Source organism: Caretta caretta, chromosome 4 (assembly GCF_965140235.1).
Source record: "Caretta caretta isolate rCarCar2 chromosome 4, rCarCar1.hap1, whole genome shotgun sequence".
Classification (NCBI taxonomy): Eukaryota; Metazoa; Chordata; order Testudines; family Cheloniidae; genus Caretta; species Caretta caretta.
In genome coordinates this window covers 34724244-34745178 of record NC_134209.1, presented here as the reverse complement: position 1 = coordinate 34745178, position 20935 = coordinate 34724244, and the positions used below count along the sequence as shown (strand labels likewise).

Genomic DNA, 20935 nt, shown 5'->3' with positions numbered 1-20935 from the left:
ATAAAACCCAATACTGTCTAGAGGCTTTGGAAGGAATGCTTAAATATTGACCAAGTTATGAAAACAGTATTTAGAGTGAAGATCTGTTCTTTCTTGATCTTATTATAGAAATTATTTCAACATGTTCAAGTTTTCATTACATTTACACAAACAGATCTGAGCTTTCTTGGAACTACCATATGCAAATTAGAGATTCAATCCTAATTTCATTGACATCTGTGGGAAGTCTGCAATTGATTTTAATGGGAGCTGGACCTACTTTTGCATAATTCTAAACAAATACTTCTTTTCTCCAATATTGTTTTTTCCTCCTTTCAGATACAGTTGTCCACAAGTCTTCACAGACAGTGGATTGGAAGATGTTGCTGTACTTTATTCACGCTGTGTACTATTTTCTTCTTTGCATACTACATGACAAGACAGTAGAACTGTATAAAGATAATGAGATGTGGTGTAGATTAGCATTGATGGACCCTTTTGCCATGCATTAGGCCTAACGTGGGCCCTCAGAGCTCTACAGTCCTGTAGCGAATAGTACTCCTGGTCCTCTCCTTTCACCAAAACCAACAATAATTCAAGGGTGAAATCCTGGCCCTACTGAAGTCATTGGCAAAATTTCCATTGACATTAACAGGGGCAGGATTTCATAGTGAATTCAAATACTGCTTCTCTCAAAGAAATAAGACAACGAAGGCTATAACCCTTTCTGTTATTCGAGTCTGGTTATCGGCAACAAAACTGTATTCAACATACTTGCTTTTGTACATAGAGAAGACGACAGATTAACATTTAAGGTGCACTACTCATGCTCTGCTCCCCTGAATGAAGATGGCAAAAATGACAGAAATCAATGAGTTTTATTTAAGAGATGAGCAGCCAAGATAAATAAGGACTGGGAACCTTAAATACAGACACCTCTCAAAAAACCCCACACCTTTACTCCCTACTCCTCCCCCCCCAAACTACCACGTTCTTTCCAAGGAACAGAGAGGAAAGGGCAAGAGAAATCCTTCACATAAAGCAAGAGCTGGCAGTAGCACAGTGGCTTAATAAGCTGACCCTCCACCTCAGAATATGTGGGTTCAAGTTCTACTAGGTCACAGGCATAAATGACACCGATAGTCTCATTCTAGCCTTTGCTTCTCCATGACACAGAGATGTCATAACTGGCAACCTGAACTCAGGGGTTCTGGGTTTGGAATGGCAAGTCAAAATGGAGTTATAATTAGTAGATCCGCATGGAAAAACTTGTACAGCCCCAGCTCATACAAAATCAAAAATATTTCTGTGGATACTATAGAAGTTATTACTTATTTTCATAATTTAAAGGGGAAAAAACCTACCTGCACGCAGAACAGAGAGCGCTATTATGCTAACGGTCAGTGTAGTGGTTAGGAAACTTCACCACCATGATAAGCAACATAAAAGACAGGGGTACTTCAAACATATTCATTCCAAAAAAGGCAGACGACAAGACCCTCCCTTCAAGGTACTTGTTTGAGAAAAGCCTGCTGCTGTACTTACAGAATGGAAGAGACCCAGATCTAAATAAGGACTTTTGAGGGGAAAGGGAGAAGAACACTGCAGTAAACGCACGCGGGGTACGTATGCACTTCAGCAGTTTCATAGTACAGCTATGAAAAAAATCACTAACAATTAGAGAACTGCCTTTAAGCATCCATCGTCTCAGTACAGAAATGAACTTCACAGCAGAATATTAATTTGAAGCAATTATGTTTACTGAAAAATTCAGGGCATTGGTTGTCAAGTTTTACATCCACTGGTCAAAACCCAACCTCGTGGCAACAGTGAAAAATATCATTTATTATTTAACGTCTGCTCAGTCGCTTCTGTGAAAAGAATTGACAGTCTCAGTGTCAGTAGGCCACATCAGAAGAAGAGCCTGCACCACAAACGGCACCTTTGCTCGTGATCTGAGGAGCAGGACTGAACTATTTGCTGAACCTCTGGCTACGATGCCCACCCAGTGGACTAAGCATTTCAGCCTCCAATGAGAGCATTATGACACCTTTCAACTAAAATCACATTCACAAAAGAGTGTTTAGGCATGACTGTAAAATACTTTGTTTTGTATGTCAATTATAATGAATTATAATCATCAAATCATTTTAACAATCAATCATATTTAAAAGGTTAAACACTATGCGTAAGTCCTTGAGATTCTATGACAAATTTTTAAGGCATGTGAGGTTTAGCCTTCTGACCCATGGTGGTTAACTGAAGTCAAGAAGCTAAAACTCTCAAACATACCAAGTCAACGAACAGTGACAGCAGAGTATGCATATAGTGATGTGTGGCGGCATAGAGCATTTCCTGCACATTCCTCTTAATGTGAGGAAACTACCCACTTTTTCAACAAACTGAAGCTTAAAGCCGAACATGATCTTTCTTTCTTCAAGACTACCTTTGCACAGAAGTATAAAAAGATAGCTACAAACTGGACATACAAAAATAATGCTAATATAACGTCAAGATTTAAAGTGGTTTATCTGCCCTGGGCAATATTTGGCCTTTGTTTCTTTGTAGTGTTATCAGCAAGTACGATATATTAAATGCATTACTCCTTGAAAGCACAATGCTGTCACTCCTCTCACAAATGGCTTAAAAAAAAAAAAGGGACAGATGCTTCTTTTCAATTTTGAATATCGAAATTTTAGTAGCAAATCAACAACTTCAGAGGCAGGCTGAATACAGCAGTTAGGTACAACCTGGTAAGGAACTAATTTTGTTTCTAGATACTAATGTGGGGGGATGGGGAAGAAGGAAGCATTCCTATACATTACAAACGAATGTAGGTGAGGGCGTGAGCAGGAAGTGGGGAGGAAAAAGACCAGCTTCTCAGAAGAAGCCATTCTTCCTAAACAAATCTCCGCTAACCAGACTTGTCAGTGTATGCACATGGCGACAGGGAACACCACTCTGTGTTACTGAGCCTTTTACCAGTCATCCATTGATTTAAATCCAGCCCAGGTCAGCGGGAAGTGAAAGTAGTTTTGCCAGGAAGGCTGTTTTCTGCCCAGCATCAAGTGTGTTGGAAAAACCTTGTCCAGTCGTGAGAGGCATCCACATCACAAAAGAATAAAAAAAACACACTAGCTATTGGCACTAACTTCTAGTTTCTAAAAATTTATAGGGAATTTCTAACACAAAAAATACAGCAACCAACTCAGGCTAATGTTATCCTAGACCTCATTCTAATGGATAAACATGAACTAATCATTAAAAATTGATGGTTGCCTAGGTGCAACTAATCACGATCCAGTTTTATTCTCTGTGTAGAAACAGAATGTATTCCTGACTGATATATTATACCTGAAGCTTTAAAAAGGGCTCATTTTCCAAAGTGGGAAAACAACGCTGAGGAAAACTGAGTGGGAACTGGTATCTACATCTCAATGTGAATGATAGTTGGGAATTGTTTAAGAATGCTTTATTAGGTGCCCCCCAAAAAACCTAATTCTGTCATCATAAATGAAGGCATCTTGGTTAAATAATCTCCCAATTAAGAGGGGAGTGAAGACAGCAATAAAAGAAACCCAATATATAACAAATGCAAGAAGTGGGGAAACTGATAGCAATGAACAGACATGAGCAGTTAGGAAACGTAATCATTTGGTAAGGAAAGCTAAAATGTGTCAATGAAAAGCTTATGGCCAGTAGTGTTAAAGAAAATAAGGAGGAATTATTTAAATATTTCAGGGACATATTAAATCCTAGAAAGATTACAGGTCTGAAACTAGATAAGAATGGTAAAACGATCAGTCATGAGGGACAAAAGGCAGACATACAAAAACATTTCTCTTCTATATTTGGAAATAAATGGGATTGTGTATTCATGTCTTAAAGTATTTCATTAACACTGTATTCTACCACTAACTAGAGAGATGTTAAACATCAACTACTAAAGTTAAACATTTTTAAATCTGCAGGACTGTGTAACCTATACAAAGAGCATTAAAAGAATTGGCTGAGGACCTCTTTGCAACATTAATGCTGATTTTTAAACAGATCTTGGAACACTGGGGAAGTACCAGGAGTGGAGAAAATACTAATGCCACACAAATGTTCTCAAAGGGTAAACAGGATGACACAGGTAATCATAGGATGGTTAGCCTGACATTGATCCTGGACAACCATCATAGAAAGCTGATATGGGACACAATAAGTAAAGAATTAAAAAAAGACAGGAACATCATACCAATATCTATCAACATTGTTTTATGAAAAATAGGTCTTATCAAAAAATGATATCAAGTTTGACAAGATCACAAGACTGGCTGATTTAGGTAATTGTCTTAACTGTAGACTTAGAATTCTGTAAGGCATTTGACTTAGTCCTGAATGATGTTCTGATACAAAAAAAGGAATTAAGATCAATATATCCCTGATTAAATGTATTAAAAAACTGGTTAAAGATAGGTCGCAAAAGTGGGCAATAGCCATTAAATGGGAGTTTTTCTAGTGGTTCCCACAGGGATCTGTTCTCAGACCAATGCTATTCAATATATTTATCTAAGATCTGGGGAAAAAAAATACATAGTCATTGCCAAATCAAGATTGCAGAGGACACAAAAACAGGCAGAGAGGAAAGTAATGGGTACAATTCTGTCAGTGTAACTGAATAAGCCTACATTTGTTTCCCATGCAGCGTGTTCTGTAAAAAATGAGACACTTCAGTCTCCAGTGTCAGCTAAGTTATATTCAAGAACACAAAATTCCACTGAAGGGGGGGGGGGGGGGCGGGAGAAGAGAAGGGGGAAGAGAGAGGAAAGGAAAGAACTAATGCAAAAGGAGACCCTGCAAAGTTGTACACACACCTATACACAGAACTTGTGTGTTAAGCAGCGAGCTCTAATTTCAGTAATAAGTTATTAAAACTTGGGAAGACTAAAAACTTTCACATAATACTCTTGGGAGAGTGAGCATATGTTATTTAAAACCTTGGCACACTAAGGTAGCATGTCACTTTAATACATAGCCTTGCATATTAAATTACAGTTCTGCTTTACAATGAACATTTAGATTCATCTCTAGCTCTCTGGCAAAACATGGTAGACAAAGTGCTACAGCTTATATTTTTAAGAGACCTGGGATTTATGTAAAGCTTCTGCCAAATCCAGATGTTCAAAAATTATTCCAAGGAAGTGAAAAATGGCAACAGTTGCTTGGCAGCTCAGGGTTTTACACTGAATGGATATAAAAGGTACACTGTACATCATACAATAAAATGAACAGAGCCAGGTTTTCCCTCAAATACATCATTTGCAGCAGCTTTCTATTTAGACAGGAAAGATTACATTTTTAAATGAATATCTGCAAACAATCTAGCATTTTTGTAAAGTAGGTTAACGCTCCTTCTGGTTTGCAACTTAAGTTTTACATCTTTTCTGCTGTTAAGCAAGAGTCCAGTTTTAAATAAGAAACCAGTAAATGCCAGCCACATAATTAACATCACTTTACTTAGCAATGAACGGAAGTGCTTTTTGCTTAAACAAACGGAGACAAGACACAAACAGTAACATATAAAACCAAACAGAAGCAGAGAGGTTGCATGGCATATCGATTGCAATGTTCTTTGCGGACCCTGGAACCTAGATTCCAAAATGGTGTACACAGAGTTGGGTACATAATCCAACATCAGTCATGGACAACCCCAGAACTAGGAACGGAATGTTTCACACTGAGATTACCAGTATCTAAACTTCACAAGAGCAAAGCAAAAACAAATTCAGCGTTCTCTGCTGCTTTATTCTCTTATAAAAGTCATCCCATGCTTTTTCTCTGCTTGCTCATGTTTTTAATTTGAGGTAACAGAAATAGTTTCCTTTGGGATAGGAAGGTATTGCTACACAGCTCAGATCGCACTTTGTAGTTCAGCATTGTGTCCTCCCGCTAAGAGAGGGAAGCGAAGACCTGTGAATCTAACCAACAAAGGAAGGGTTTTCATACTGCATCTTAAGAAAGCACTGAAGAATCAGTTTATTTGGGTGCGGGGGGGAAGAGTAAGGAAAAGATGGAGGGGCTTTGCAGTTCATCTTTAAGAGCATAGTATGACAAAACATCTTGGTGCCTCTTGATCCCCTGAAGCCTCCACGTGCACACTAGAAGGCCACCTTAAGCCCCAAAATTGCTTCTATTTGCCCAAAGTAAAGTATAGTCACTTACATGTTAATTGCCCATGTGCAAATTTTTTGTCGTGTTGTTTGTGCACGAGTGTTATGGCAAAAGTTTCCAGATGGTGCTGTTACACACACTCTTTTTTGTAGTATGAGAACAAGTTTTTAGTTTTGAAAGAAATACTGTGTTGTATTTCTGAGGCAGGTTCTTTGGGAAACTGTAGCAGGCAGTAAGGGAGTTTGTCTCAAGAATTGATGCTAAAGTTAGAGAGATTAAAGCTCCCTGGGAACTGGTGTTTGGCTGAGAGTTTGGAAAGAAAGGATTGCCTGCACACTGTTTATGACCACCTCTGTTCCAAGACTGGTGTATAAATACGTAAATAAAACTAGTTACACTACAAATATGCCCATACTCTGACATCACTTTTGCCTTCCACGGGAAGTTTATGAGCAAGGGCCACACCCTCCACAACTGTTACCAGACTGGAAACTTGTTTGCAACTAGGGCATCTCTCTCCAGGTTACCTTCAAAGGCAGAAAACGAGGTATACCATTTTCTATGTTAGCATTAGTCTACTGACTTACTCTTTTGATAATCTTTGTTTATAGTAAACTTGTAGAACAATCTGTCTTTTTTTATTCACACCATGTATTTTGAAAAGCAGTAACTGGGATAGTCACACAACCACCTTAGTAAAAGAGAAAGGGCATTCGCCTACACAAGGTTTCAACGTCCTTTAGTAGCTTAATTTTTTACAACCAAAATGTTTTATCTGCTTGTGAGGAAGAGCTCTGTTAAAACATGTAACATTTAATCTTCCCTACAGGGTGTGGATGTTTTTATTTTGGCCCTTGGATTTATTTTTTTAAGTTTGGCTTAATAGCTAAGATTTTTTTTTTTTTCATAAAATATTTGAAGTCTGAGAAGGATTCCAAGACTTAGGAGAATAAGAGGAAATAGGGAGAAGAGCAATTTAACGTTTAACATTTGCAGTTTATGCAGTGTTCCAAAAGAATGAGAAAAATGTGTTTGAGAACTTAAAACAACTTGATTATTTCAGGGGTTTTGTTTTGTTTTTTTAAAAGAAGCTCTTTGGGGGAGGGAGAAGTGAGAAAGACCAAAAGGGAGGCAAAACAGTTGGAAAGAAGGCAAGTCAGGGATGGGGGCTGATGTGCCTGTCTGAATGGGAGAGGCCTGGGGTCAGCCAGTGTCTGCATGGGGGAGACTTCCCCAGTCCCTAACAATCCCTCCCCTCCAAAAAAATAAAATTGTTCCATACTTCTCCCAAGTTCCTTCCCTCTTCCTCAGCTCCCTCCGTTACCCCTGACTCCCCTAAACCTTTGCACTGAGGGGTGTCAGAAATACATTTCTGTATAGTAGTTTAAATGAATGACTCAAAGTTCTGTATTAATTTGCATGATAATCTATTTGTAAAAAAAATTCCTGAACCTTTTTTTGGTCTTTATTATTACAGACATACTTGCTGACAGGCATTTTGAAATAAATTACCAAATAATTGAATCTGACATGATTATTTTGACAAATAAAATACGTAGAATTTGAATATATTCTGTGCAGAGTTTTTACATTTTTGGGTGCAGAATTCCTCCAGGAGTAGGCAGGAAATTACTGTTGCAAGAGTTGAATCGATACGGATCTTGGTGCACGAACAAGTGTTACTCATTTAGCCTCAAGGGCTACAGAACTTCACTCAGGAGCCACGGCAATTCTATTCCATTCTTTTCATTCATCTAAAAGCCTTTGAAGCCAAAAAGACACTAATAAAACTGAATTTAAAAATCCTGAAAATATATGAACCTTTTGTTCACATATAAGCAAAATATTTTAGGTGTTATTTTGAAATATGGATTATACGAAGGTCAGTCTTCAGAAGGCTCTGAAACTCACTTAAATTTACCTACCAGAGTCCACATAAAACATTGCCTAAACAAACGTTTAAAGACAGGCTATAGTTAATTCTGTTTGGTTGGGAAAGCTGTGATGCAGTCATGGAGCTCTCTCAGAAGATTTGTCTTTTGGTGTATAAAAAGAAAGTAATTATTTTTGTTATATATGTTAAATTAGCAACAAAAATATATAAGTTTTCAGTCTCCCTTATCAAGTAAACTAGAGAAAACACATTTTTTAGAAAGAGGTCAGACAGTATAAGATTTGTATACTCTCAAAACATTTTTAAAGAATAAATGTAATTTAGAGTTAATAAAATGATATTCTTTTAATACTGGAATATTATTTAGAATAGCTATTCAATACAAGAGCCTAATTTTGAACAACTTAAGGTAAAAATCCCCTGTCTAAAGGCCAATTAAACTATATTCTATTGACAAAAAATGAATGCGTCCCAGATGAAAGAAAACCCAACAATACAATCAAAATTAAAAACCTAGTTTGGAATGTTGAGATTTTGTTAGAAATGCCTTAAAGAGCATTATAGTCCATACAGTACCTGAATGGGCCACTGCAACAAATAAAAATGTAGAAAAATATAAATTTGACGTATGGAGGAGAAAATGAACACACAGTGCTACAGTAAATTATGGTGTGGTTGAGCCGGAGAAGGGGAAAAAGTGTAGTGGGTGCTAAAAATTTTCTAGCTGATGAAAAACAGACCACAAAAGGTATGAAAAACATTCATGTCACTTTACAGTCTTGCATACATATAGAGCCGCCAGAACTGCCAAATTACACAATTCAGAAAAAAATAATTGGGCATCATGCCAACTGTCATATCCTCATTTATAGAAAGCTAACCAAGTTAAACTGAGCAATGGGAAAGTTATTAAATTCAGTGCTTCAGCTTATGGAAAACGTATTCATTTAATTCCTTTACCACAATTCGTCACTTTAAAAGGTTTATGCATATCATACAGATAAATCTGTATATAAGCAAACACGATTAGAACATAATTATCCATTATGATATATTGAACTTATATTGCTTTATGCCTGCACTGACTCATTTACATTCCTCCTCATTTTATAAAAAGGGTTGGAGTGCAAGATATCACATTCGCTAGTCTTTTTGTCTGTGAGTGATAAACACAGGTAGTTTACTTACACCATAATCCAAAAAACAACCTGCCATAACCAACCCAACCCACAAACTATTTTCTGTAAATTCAGGAAAGGTATATTGTAACTGGGATTTTCTACATCCGTAGGTTTAAATTTTACTGCATTTTAAATATTACTTTTTATTAATCTTCGGTAAATAATATGGTGAGAGCTCTGCTTTTGTGCAAGTCTTAATAGCCTCTCTGCTCATTATCAGCAGTTTATTTAGAGGAATTTGAGTTTATGTGCAGGGATTCCCCACCAGGCTCATTTCCTAACTCCCCAGATTCCCCAAACGTGAGAAACTGCCTTGTTAAGTTTCAGAGTAGCAGCCGTGTTAAGTCTGTATCCACAAAAAGAAAAGGAGTATTTGTGGCACCTTAGAGACTAAACAGATTTATTTGAGCATAAGCTTTCGTGAGCTACAGCTCACTTCATCGGATGGCACGAAAGCTGATGCTCAAATAAATCTGTTAGCCTCTAAGGTGCCAGAAGTACTCCTTTTCTTTTTGCCTTGTTAAGGCAAACAAAAGAAAAACCTTGGGCCAGATGCTCAGCTAGCACAAGTCAAGACAACAAAGCCATACTGATTTATACTAGCTGAGGATCTGTCCCCCTAGAATTAGAAACATCAGGAAACAAATCCTTCCTAGATTTCTTGGAGCACAGAGGACATAAATCTAGCTCACCCTTAAATATTTAAAGGCATTAACTCTAGTTTAAAATAAAACCAACCGTATATTTACTAATCAGGATGGTTTCACAGGTGAATATCCTGATGCTAAAATCAGCTCTAGAAACACAGGATGTGCACTTTTCTATTTGCACTATCTTATTATGAAAATAGCAGTATTTTATTTATACACAGTGTCCAGTAAGCTCTTCAGCACCATCCACTCTGTTCTTTTATTCTTACTTATACTAGAATTCAGATGAAGAGATTTTGTTTGAAGGGCAGGGAGTGGGACTATTCGGAAGTAAGTTTCTAACCTTAATACAGTGATTAAGGCTATGTCTACACTACCTCTCATGTTGGGAACATGTCACTGGGAAAAGCCCATACCCCTGAGCAACGTAAATTATACCGGCGTAGTATGCACAGCGCTATGTCAGCGGTAGAGCTTCTCCCACCCACATAGCTATTGCTGCTCATTTGCAGTGATTTTAATTATGTTGACAAGACAGCACTCTCCCACTGGCATAGAATGGCTACACAAGAGCGGCGCAGCTCCATCGATACAGCTACCCTGTTGTAATCTCTCTAGTGTAGACATCGCCTTAGAAGTCCCTATACATTACATACAAAGTATGATTCAGAACCAAGTTTTAGCTTGATGTGCAAACAAATAGCAAAAGAGCTCCTCTGAAATGATTTGACTGAAACAAGTTTCAGGGCACTGCAGTTCAATCTGTCTAACAGCAAATCAAATTCTAACAGACAGGAAGGAGCATTCAAACACCACCCTCCCCCCTTTTTAAAAAATGCTTCCTCTTCTGCTATATAGTCATGGGAAGCTAAAGGCAGAGTCAACAACCAGACACTTTGCCCGGTTTGTTTTTCTGTCAGGGTCAAATTCTACCACATACTATTTCTCAATGTCTTAAAAAAAACCAGCTGCTGCACAATGTATTTTACTCTCAGCAATATACAGTAAATCATAACATGTATCACAGTTGATCAATTTCTGTTTTTATTAAGTATGTTCTGATCATTTTAAAGAGTAAATTGATGTATTTTAATCCAACACACACTGAAATGAATTTAACTCTGATAGAGCTCTGAAGATACACTTATGTTAACAATTTGCCCATTTACATCTAAATGTATATGTGTACCTAAAACATCACAAGCAGTTCTTTAAGAAATACCACACCCCCTCCCCGCGCACACACGTATAACAAGGCAGGCCATGGCTGTAACTTAAAGCCAGGCAATATTTATAACGCTGTCCAACTATGGTACTTGGTATTGCTATGGCCATGCATCGAAAGAAAAATCACAAGATAGGCCTCAAAAGTTGAGATTTTTTTAATCTCACAATTTTACAGCCAAATATATTTTGACTTTTCACTTGCTTTCTGGTTTTTGAGCCTTTAGGACTCATTTTTCAAGATTTTCTCCCCAATTATGTCAGCTTATTTATTTTAAATTGAGAAACTGTTTACGTGAACTGTACTAGTCCCAGGAGTTAGGACTTTTAAAACACACCAAAAAAAGACCCCCATCAAATGCTGTGAAACTGGTAATAAAGTCAGAAGAGTTAACATTGATTGCTGTTGTATTTATGAACTGAATATGTCACTGCATTGACTTTCCTTTCAAGGATCCACAGTTTAGGCACCTCCCACCTATTCAAGGAGGCTGGGAAAGGATTTTGTCTTCCCTCTGATTCCCCCCCTTCAAAGGCAGTCAAAGGAGATTTTTAAACCCAGGAAGTTGAGTAAATTGAACTACGCCTTTTTTGGGACTGTTTTACTTCCATCACATTCCAAGAGTCAGCTAGCCTGTAAAATGAACTCAGCTCTTCAATGCAGCCTCTTGACTGGACCCAGCATATATTTTTAATCTTGCTTAGATCAAACCTATTAAACAAAGTTCCAATCCCCCTTCCAAAACTGACAAACTGAGTGGACTGGGAACTGACATGCTCAACTGGTAACTTTGAGATTTTTACTTCCAACTCAATTAACACTATCTAAGAGGTTGTTTTTTTTTAAAAGCACAGATTGCCACAGAAGATCTTACCTTCCGGAAAAGGCAACATATCTATACTTTGGCAGAATAGTATCTTTTCATAAAGGGTGAATGAAATTCAAAAAAGTTAAATTTTCTATTGAACCAAGAATGAAATAAATCTATGCCCAAGCAAAAAACCGGAATGGTTTTACAAAGTGAGCTTTGAAGTGTTGCTGAGATCTTGCCAGAGTCTGTAGGTTACCTCTGTTTGCTAAGTGTTAGAGAACAAATGCAACACAACATCATAAAAAGAATGCCTGTCAAACTGTCTTAACAGATTTTAAAGGCAGAAGGGATCATTAGGCTCATCTAAACTGACCTCCTGCATAACACAAGCCACAAAATTTCACTCAGAACAGAAGTATGCATACGAGAAAGCCTGAAATCCTAGTTTTGTCAATTGATGTTTTGAATCAGCATAAAAAAAATCGAGGCAACAAGGTTAAGTTCCCATATGTAGACCAACAATTAGTTTCCCAATGCAGAATTTTTGGTCTGTTTGCAAGAAATGCAACACTCGGGTTATGTCTATACTGCTATCACAGGATGTCACTGCAGCTCAAGTAGACATACCTGAGCTCGCTTTTCTCAAGATAGGCAGGTCCCAGAACTGTGAAAACATGGGAACGCCTGCTTCTGCAGAGGGTGTATGAGCCCACCCATAACCTGGGGTAATCACTTGCAGGACTAATCCACACTGAACACACATGCTGCCATGGCTTCACCATCCGAGCAGGCTAGATTAAAGCTAGCTCAGGTGTGTCGACTTGAGCTTTAATAACATCCCATGATTACTGTGTAAACCATCTTCTCAGTACTATAGCCTCCTTCTCCCAACCAAACAAAAAACCCAACGGGCTTCATGTTTCACCAGGTAGATAATTGGGATAGAAGGATTAAAAAAGGAAAGAGGACACAAAATACTAAGAGCTGAAGTTTCTTCAGGATGACAGTCACCTAATGATGAAAACATAGGCCAGATCCTCAGATGATCTTAGGGCTTGTCTACACTGGCAATTTACAGCGCTGCAACTTTCTCACTTAGGGGTGTGAAAAAAACACCCTCCTGAGAGCAGCAAGTTTCAGCGCTGTAAAGCGCCTGTGTAGACAGTACACCAGCGCTGGTAACTACACCCCTCGTGGAGATGGGTTTTTTAGAGCGCTGGAAGAGAGTTCTGCGCTTTAGCGTTGCCAGTGTAGACTAGCCCAATAGTCAGTGGTTCTCAACCTGCAGCCCAGTCAGCACACAGCTGTGGACCACAGTGGTAAACTGGTTGAGAACCACTAGCCTAAGTCAATGGAGCTATGTTGATTTTATCTCAGTTGAGGATCTGGTCCTATATGTGCAATGCTTTTGCAAAGACTAGAAGAGAAAAGGGAGAGACTTAGGAAGTAAAAAAGGATGTCTAAAGGAGAATGGAATACTTAGATTCCTACTTGGGGACAAGAGTTTATTGATCTAGAGTGGCAAGTGCTTTTAATAAATCAGCCCTATAAAGATACGCTCTCACAGCACCTGCTATGCAGATAACTCTAAGCTTTCATTCGTTGCCATCTGAAACTTTTTGCCAATTATCTTTGTTAATAAAAACGTGATTTGATAGTGGGCTCTCACAATTTCCCTTATGCCTGTCCTGTCGTACACTGTCCCTGTCTTTCCACTCTGCTAAGGCAGAGTAATTGCGGCTTCTGAAGAGAGCTAGCAACAACAACAAAAACACACCTGGTAGATTTCATTTTGATAGCAAGACATTTTTAGCCAGGGGGCTAATTAAATTAAAGCAGTACAAATTGTGTCCCTCTCAGACTAGCCTCTTCTCCCTGCCGGACCAGATGCAAGTCCCCAAGTTGAAAGCAATGGACTGTACTTGTCAAAAACAAAAACGAACAAAAAGTTCCTATTTGAAATTTTACATTGAATAGTTTAATCCAAACCTTATTTCACTTGACTGGATTACACGGACCACTTTAAATGCAAAATTAAGTATTTGCCTGTTTATGTTTTTTTCCCCCATTTTAAGATTTCCGTTTTTCTGCATTCTCGCCCAGATAGGATGCTCATATTACATAAAGTTTATCATAAGATCATTTCATTTGCCAATGGGAGTATTTCCTGCAACTCTACCTCAATTACTGTAAATACAACCTACTCAAAAGTAGCTGCTTCAATTTGATAAGAAATTAAAAAGAAAAACCACAGAATTTAGAAAATAATATTTTCTCTTTTGAAAGTTAAAAACCATTAACTTTTCTTCAAATCTCCCCTCTTCCCCAATTTTGTTTAGTACAATGGAAATGTATTCTAAGGGCTTGAATAAGATGTGCAGTAAATACACACTTGCTAAAAGTGGGCTTTTAATTTAGTTATTTATTATTTTGGGTTAATCGTGTTTCTACATGCACTTCGCTTAGTGCATTGGGAGTAACAATGTAACAACAAACATTTAACAATACTTAAGTAGTTCCTTTTAAGTATAAAAGAATGTAAAATATTTTTTTAAAAGTGAAGCAGCCATTATTTACCAAAATATCATTAGTACTTATGACAACAGCACCGAGAGACTCAAGTCAGGAAGGGCGCCATCGTTTTAGGCACCGAGCGAACACATAGTAAGAGCTTGGTTCTGTCCCCAAAGTTAAAAAAATATCCAATGACAGTAGGAGGGTATGTCTACACAGCATTGTGGAGTGAGCCTCCCAGCCCAGGTCAACAGATGTGGGGGGTTAGGAGGTCCACACTAGCACTCTAAAAATAACTGGACAAACAGTGCTCTGAAGTGGCAGCTCAGGCTGTGAAGTCAACCCCAAGCCTAGGCTTCAGAGCCCAGATTCCAAACCGAACTGCAACTTCAAAGGGCCATCTATACAGCTATGTTTCGAGTGCTAGCGTGAGCCAAGCTAGCCCCAGCTGGGAAGCTCACTCCAAAAAGCGGTGTAGACATACACAAACAAAAGCAGGAAGGAGGAGGGTAACGTTGTGTTTACTTGGCTGTTGAAACTAGCTGTATACAGCTGGCAAGATTGTTTACTTAAAATGTGTATAACACAGACTAATAATGTCAGGAAACCTAAGAGGATGGTAATGCAGAAGTCAAGATAAGGGCCTGCAGTAAAGTTTCAAATGTGGACTAAGAGTAAAGGTTGGCTCTTGGAAAGATTAGAGAGGAAGCAGCAGCAGATTTTAGATATGCCTGAGACATGTATGGCAGAAAACACTGGTAATGGGCCCGAATGACTGAGAGGGTGGTGGCCTTGTGAAAAGCAACAGAAAAAGGTGAGGAGGAATAGTGGAGATAAGATCAAGGAGTTCAGTTATGACAACATCAGGTTTGAGTTGATGGCAAGGCATTCCAAGATGTCGTCAGAGAGACAAGCAAGGTTGTGGGATTAAACTGAAGAAGTTACGCTGGGAATAAAGGTAAATATTCAAGTTTTCAGTATAATATGGTAGCTGAAGGCATGCAACTGAGATGCTAACTGTCTCAGCAGAGAACAAGTTACAGAACACATTTTTAAAAAATGCAGAGAGAGTTAATTACTGCACAAGAGAGTTACATAGTGGCGAGCCCATAAGAACGTTATAGGCACTGATGATGTGGAGGGCTGAGACTTGGCAACATCACCAGCCAAGTACTCTAAAATTGTACACTTATGCCCTGTTGCATCTACCGCTGTGGTGAGAGAGTGGCACTTTCTCACTGCCAAGAAGAGCAGGGAGAAGACACCCGCTGTTCCCATCCAACAGAGGAATCTGTCAAAGCAACAAGTCACTACACTCCATGGTTCCTTAATCTTTTATTTTAGCAGACTATTGTAGTCGTTACAATGATGTCCATGAGCCCTTATTTAATCCCAAACCATCCAGCAGAGTTATGGAGCTGACCAAGGCTGTTCTCTTAATACTGTGACAGTAGCAGTTTTCATCCAGTCACGTATCAAAACAAATTCATGACACTCAAATTTGTAAGGATCAGCAGTTTCTAAGTTCAAATGTACACCAACTGATAAAGGGAACACTCCCAGAAAAGGTGCACAGTTCAACAGGCCGGAGACAGAATAAAGTCTCCTCTGATTATCTAGTGAAAAGGGATTTAAGGTTTTTGAAAGTTCAGATCTATAACGAATTTTAAAAGCACTTAAGATCTTCAGCAACAGTTCAAAGAAACTGTTGTTAACTCTAGAGATTGAATGTGATTTCTGCTTCCAGACATCAGATTCCTCTTCTAAACAGCAAATTCCACGACTCTTCAAAAATATGCCAGCTTTAGCCAAAAATGTCAGCTATCACTGTTTGGTTCAACTATTTGGTCTGTAGCCCCAGATAGGAGAGACTTTCACACAATACCAAAAAAGGAAATGTCTTCTTGATAGATACCAGTCTGCCACTTGAGAGCACATACTACAAAAAATAGTTACCAAGGTAAATGAGAGCATTTCAACTGTGTTCACAGGACTATAGCTGAGTAAAGCAAACAAGTAAATAACTGTTTACCACACTCCTTTAAACAAATAGCTCAGTGGTTTGAGCATTGGCCTGCTAAACTCAGGGTTGAGTGTTCAATCCTTGAGGGGGGCTATTTAGGGATCTGGGCCAAAAATTGGGGATTGGTCCTGCTTTGAGCAGGGGGTTGGACTACATGACTTCCTGAGGTCCCTTCCAATCCTGATATTCTATGATTCTATGAATGCCACTTTTCTCATCCAGAAGGCTCCCCAAACCATTTCATTTACTGCATTCTCCCCTACTGTATTTTCAGCGATACAGAAGAATTAGCTGGTCACGCAGTACATAATCAAAAGGCCATCCAAGTTGAGTTGAAAACAACACAGCTAGGAACATGGGCCATGTCCCCCTGCAAAAAACCCACTCTCTTCTTGCAAACTTGAGTAACCAAATGAGTAAGAATATAGACTTGATCCTGCAAAGGGATGAGCAGTGAAACACTTAAGGAGATGCTTAATATTAAGCATGTTAAGTAGTCTCAGGGGGAGGTTTCAGCATAGCAGCCGTGTTAATCTGTATTCGCAAAAGGAAAAGGAGTACTTGTGGCACCTTAGAGACTAATCAATTTATTTGAGCATATGCTTTCGTAAGCATCCGATGAAGTGAGCTGTAGCTCACAAAAGCTTATGCTCAAATAAATTGATTAGTCTCTAAGGTGCCACAAGTACTCCTTTTCTCAGGGGGAGGACACTCATGCTTAAAATTGAGGAGACAAAATGAGTGAGTTAATATTTTGTTTATTGGACCAACTTCTTTGCTGAAAGAGACAAGATTTTGAGCTACACAGAAGTGTTCTGTTTCTCAAAATTAAGCATATGCTTAAGTGCTTTACAGGATGATGGTCAGCGTGTTCAGCAACTTGCAGAATCACACCTAGTACACACACACAAAATATTTTAACTTACGGGCCGAACGTGTTCTTGAGTCTGCCTAAAACAAACTGCTACTACTGCTTATGACTTTTTCCTCACATTTGACAACAGCTGCCAAGAAGTCTGATAGCTAGAATGGGAGAGAGAGAATCCCGTTATCTATAGCCGAGACAGAATAGAGAGTTTGTATAAGCCGACCAGTAGTACTGGATGTTCAAAATATTTAGTTTGTTTGTAATATTAACATGTTTGGCTCGTGCCTTCAAAAAGCATCCAACCGAAGAAAATAGCTCATGATAAAAGCTTGCACCCACGAGTGCAGATATTACACAACAGAATCTAGTTGTATTAGAACCAAAACGCAGATAGATTGCCACTTGTGATAACCGTTAAGTACTCAGTGTAATGTTTACTGTTTTCTTTGCTAAGTGGCTGAGTGCAAATAAATATTACCGTTCCCCAATCAGCACTCTTTTCCGATAAAATTTAAGACCCCAAAAAAATCAAAAATCAAAAACCCACCCTAAAGTGCTATTACACTATCATCTGATAGACGCACTACTTGCGGTTTACAATTTGGACTGAGATGCCAGTAGATATCTGTTCATTCCTGAATAAATGCTAGTAAAAATACCTTCAGGCACTGTAAGAAAAAAAAATCCTTATTTGGGATGAATACACAACACTGAGATATGCTAAGTAGTTGAGAAAACCAGAAGGAAACCATATGATTTACCACACACAATGTTGATGGTGAAATGTTTACAAGCCTAGAACTTCCCAATTAGTCTAATAAAAGTCAGCCAGTTCTTCCACAAGGCCTCTTTTCCTTCAGTGAAGGGAGTGAAGAATCCTCTTACAGATGATAGAGGCCTGAAGAAAGAAAGAATTTAGTTACAGTTTTAATACAATAAGTCTAGTCAAGTAATTTTATCATAATTACACTGCCACTTTCAAGAAGAAATGGACCCAGAAATACATTGCACGGTGCGACTCATTTTTAAAAAGTTCATTTTCTAAAAGGAATTGCTACAATTTAACCATTGCATATGAAAATTTTTAAACATGTCAGATGTTATAATTATAGACTCATTGTGGTTGAATACTTTAAACAGATCACTAGCCTTTCAAAGCTTGCTTTTTAGACTACTCCCAAATGACAAAAATTCTGAGAGAGAAAAATAAATTTCAGGTTGAAAGTTATAACTTTACCAGCTTTTCTGAACCCCATCTACACTTCCACTTAGATTTTAAAAAATTAAGTATCTAGGCCTTATGGTTGGACAGAGCCTCCTCAGCTCTTGGCAATCAGCATTTTCACCATTCCCCAACTACAGACTTGGATGCAATCTTCACATACACCATGTGTTCCCCTTGGAATTCTGCTCTCAATGTCAACTATGTCCCAACACAGAAAAAAACAGCATTATCTCAATCACCACATATAGGCAGGAGTCCCTACGGCCAGGACAGAGAGGAGGAGAGAGAATCTCCTACAAGCATCCTGGACAAAGATCTTAAAGAGATAGCTCTTCCCCACCTTCATGCCCTTGACCTCAGAACCACCTTCTGGTAGATTCCTCATTTTGACAGAATCCTCTCAGCGCCAGTCGAGCACAGATGCTCTCCTGCAGTGATGGAAGCTGTACCACAATATAGGCGACGATAGGAAGCAGCGTCCGCAGTCAGCAGGAACATGGAATTGTTAGACACACCAGCACTGTGACAAGCTTATTTCCCCTGCAACCACACAAGACCATCTCTGTACATCTTCATTTTTAATGAGTGACTCAGCCCACACGTCAAAAGTGAAGATGGGGCACCTGCTGAGAGCAGAGCCTAGGCTGCCAGGGTCCAACTTGCTTCAAGAGAGAGGAAGGGTCTTGTCAGATATATTGGCCCAGTTGTAGGCCCACTTTTAACACGCAGATATGCACAAAATGATCAAAATATAAACACGATTAAGAAAGAACCTCACTTTTTTTTTAAAAAATCATCACCTGTGCTAACTACCCTTAGTTAGCAAGCTATCCTACCTCACCAAGGAGGTACCAAAAGAGCTCCACTCTCCTGCAAGAGCCTCCGAACAAGAACACCATGTAACTCAAGTGCCCACTAAACCAAAGGATGAAGAAGGAGTGCGTAAGTCAAAATAAGTAAGTAAGTTACATAACTGGAAGATTCTGCCTTTGCTCTGAAAAACATTATTAAAGAAGCCCAAATGAATCATACCACATTCCGCAATAGGAGCTTCTGCTGAGTATAGACATTCAATTTTTTCCAACCTCACTGCATTTCTTTGGGGTTATGGGATCTCTTTACCCAACCCAGGCATCAGCTTGCCATGAAATGCAGTATGTGTGTACATATTTTAGCTCAGCTGGCAATCTTGCACTCAAAAAATAGTTACTACTCATTACATCTCATTTTAGCTTTTTTTCAAACTATCAAAACAAATATGAAATAACTAATGAAAAATAAACTACACACTCTCTCTCCAGGATAAATGCATCAAATTGTGATGGTCACCCATGAAAGTTAGAGACAGGACTGGATACCACATTAGGATATCCCTTAATATAAAACAGGTTAAGCCAGACTCCCTCCATAGTAAGTTGAGTCATTTGACCTTTTCAGCAGAGCAATGAGAGAGATTTGGAAGCAAGATTCATATTTTAGCTTACTGGGATTTCAAATAATGGATTATATTCATCTGAGTGTGTCAATATAGGCAAAGCTGAGAACAACAGCTATAGCTAGGGTTGCCGAACACTTTCCATTCTAAGACACTGTTTTCTATTGCTCCTAACTTCGCTAAACGTTTCACTGTTTAGGTCAAAATTTTCCTTTATGGGTGTCTGCCTCAAGTTAACATTTTAGGACAGTTTTAGCAAAAAGAAGTTCAGCTGTTTTAGAGACCACAATGGGGGGGGGGCAATGTTAAAAGAAAAATGTTGACAACTGTTTTGCCGAGCAGCTCTAGCACTTTCATACGCTGGAGCAGAGTTTTGCTAATCGTTTTTGGGGACAGCTTTTGCTTGAGAAGAAAAAACCCACCCAGATTTGTCTGAGTTATAAGCCTCTGAAAATTGCTGTTTCCACATGCTCAGTAGAGGTCTGTTAGAGTTGACAATAAAATTCTCTCAACGTTCCATTTCTACTGATTATGCTGTCTACACCAAATACAGTATGCTCCATCCATGCAATCTTAATTCAGCCCTCTCGTGAATACACAGTACGATACAGTCTTTAATTACATGACCACATACTTTTTTTTGCCACAAGTACACTGCCTCATTCAGTGCACAGGACAGACTGCATTCTGGGAATCAATCAGGATTGTGTAGTCAATGAGGCTGTTTGTAAGACCAATGGTTCATTCACGACACACCTTTCAAATTCTGTAGTTAATGATGCAGGGGGCTACAGGAAAAGAATGAAGAGTCTCATGGAGAATACAGTTTTGGAGAATTGGATTCTATCCTTGCTTAAGATCACACAGGAAGTCTGTGGCAGATACAAGTCACTCAAACCAAATTTTTCACTGGTGGCCACCAGCACCATTTTCTTCATTTACTAATCCAGCAGCGGCTAAATAGGATCATCCAA

At 38.7% G+C, this 20935-nt stretch overlaps 1 protein-coding gene across 22 annotated transcripts in view; it reads right to left on the bottom strand.

Moving 5' to 3' along the window:
- PDLIM5 (PDZ and LIM domain 5) overlaps positions 1–20935 on the bottom strand; it is a 183172-nt gene that overhangs the window by 147950 nt on the left and 14287 nt on the right. Inside the window, exons 1-2 of one of the 22 annotated variants that reach the window (XM_075127530.1) lie at positions 18063–18192; positions 17360–17456 (exon numbers count right to left, since the gene is read on the bottom strand). The exons of the other annotated variants lie outside the window; for them this stretch is intronic. The gene's annotated coding sequence lies outside the window, so the exon portion shown is untranslated. Of the gene's footprint in view, positions 1–17359; positions 17457–18062; positions 18193–20935 lie in introns of those variants that run through there. 22 annotated transcript variants of the gene reach the window in all.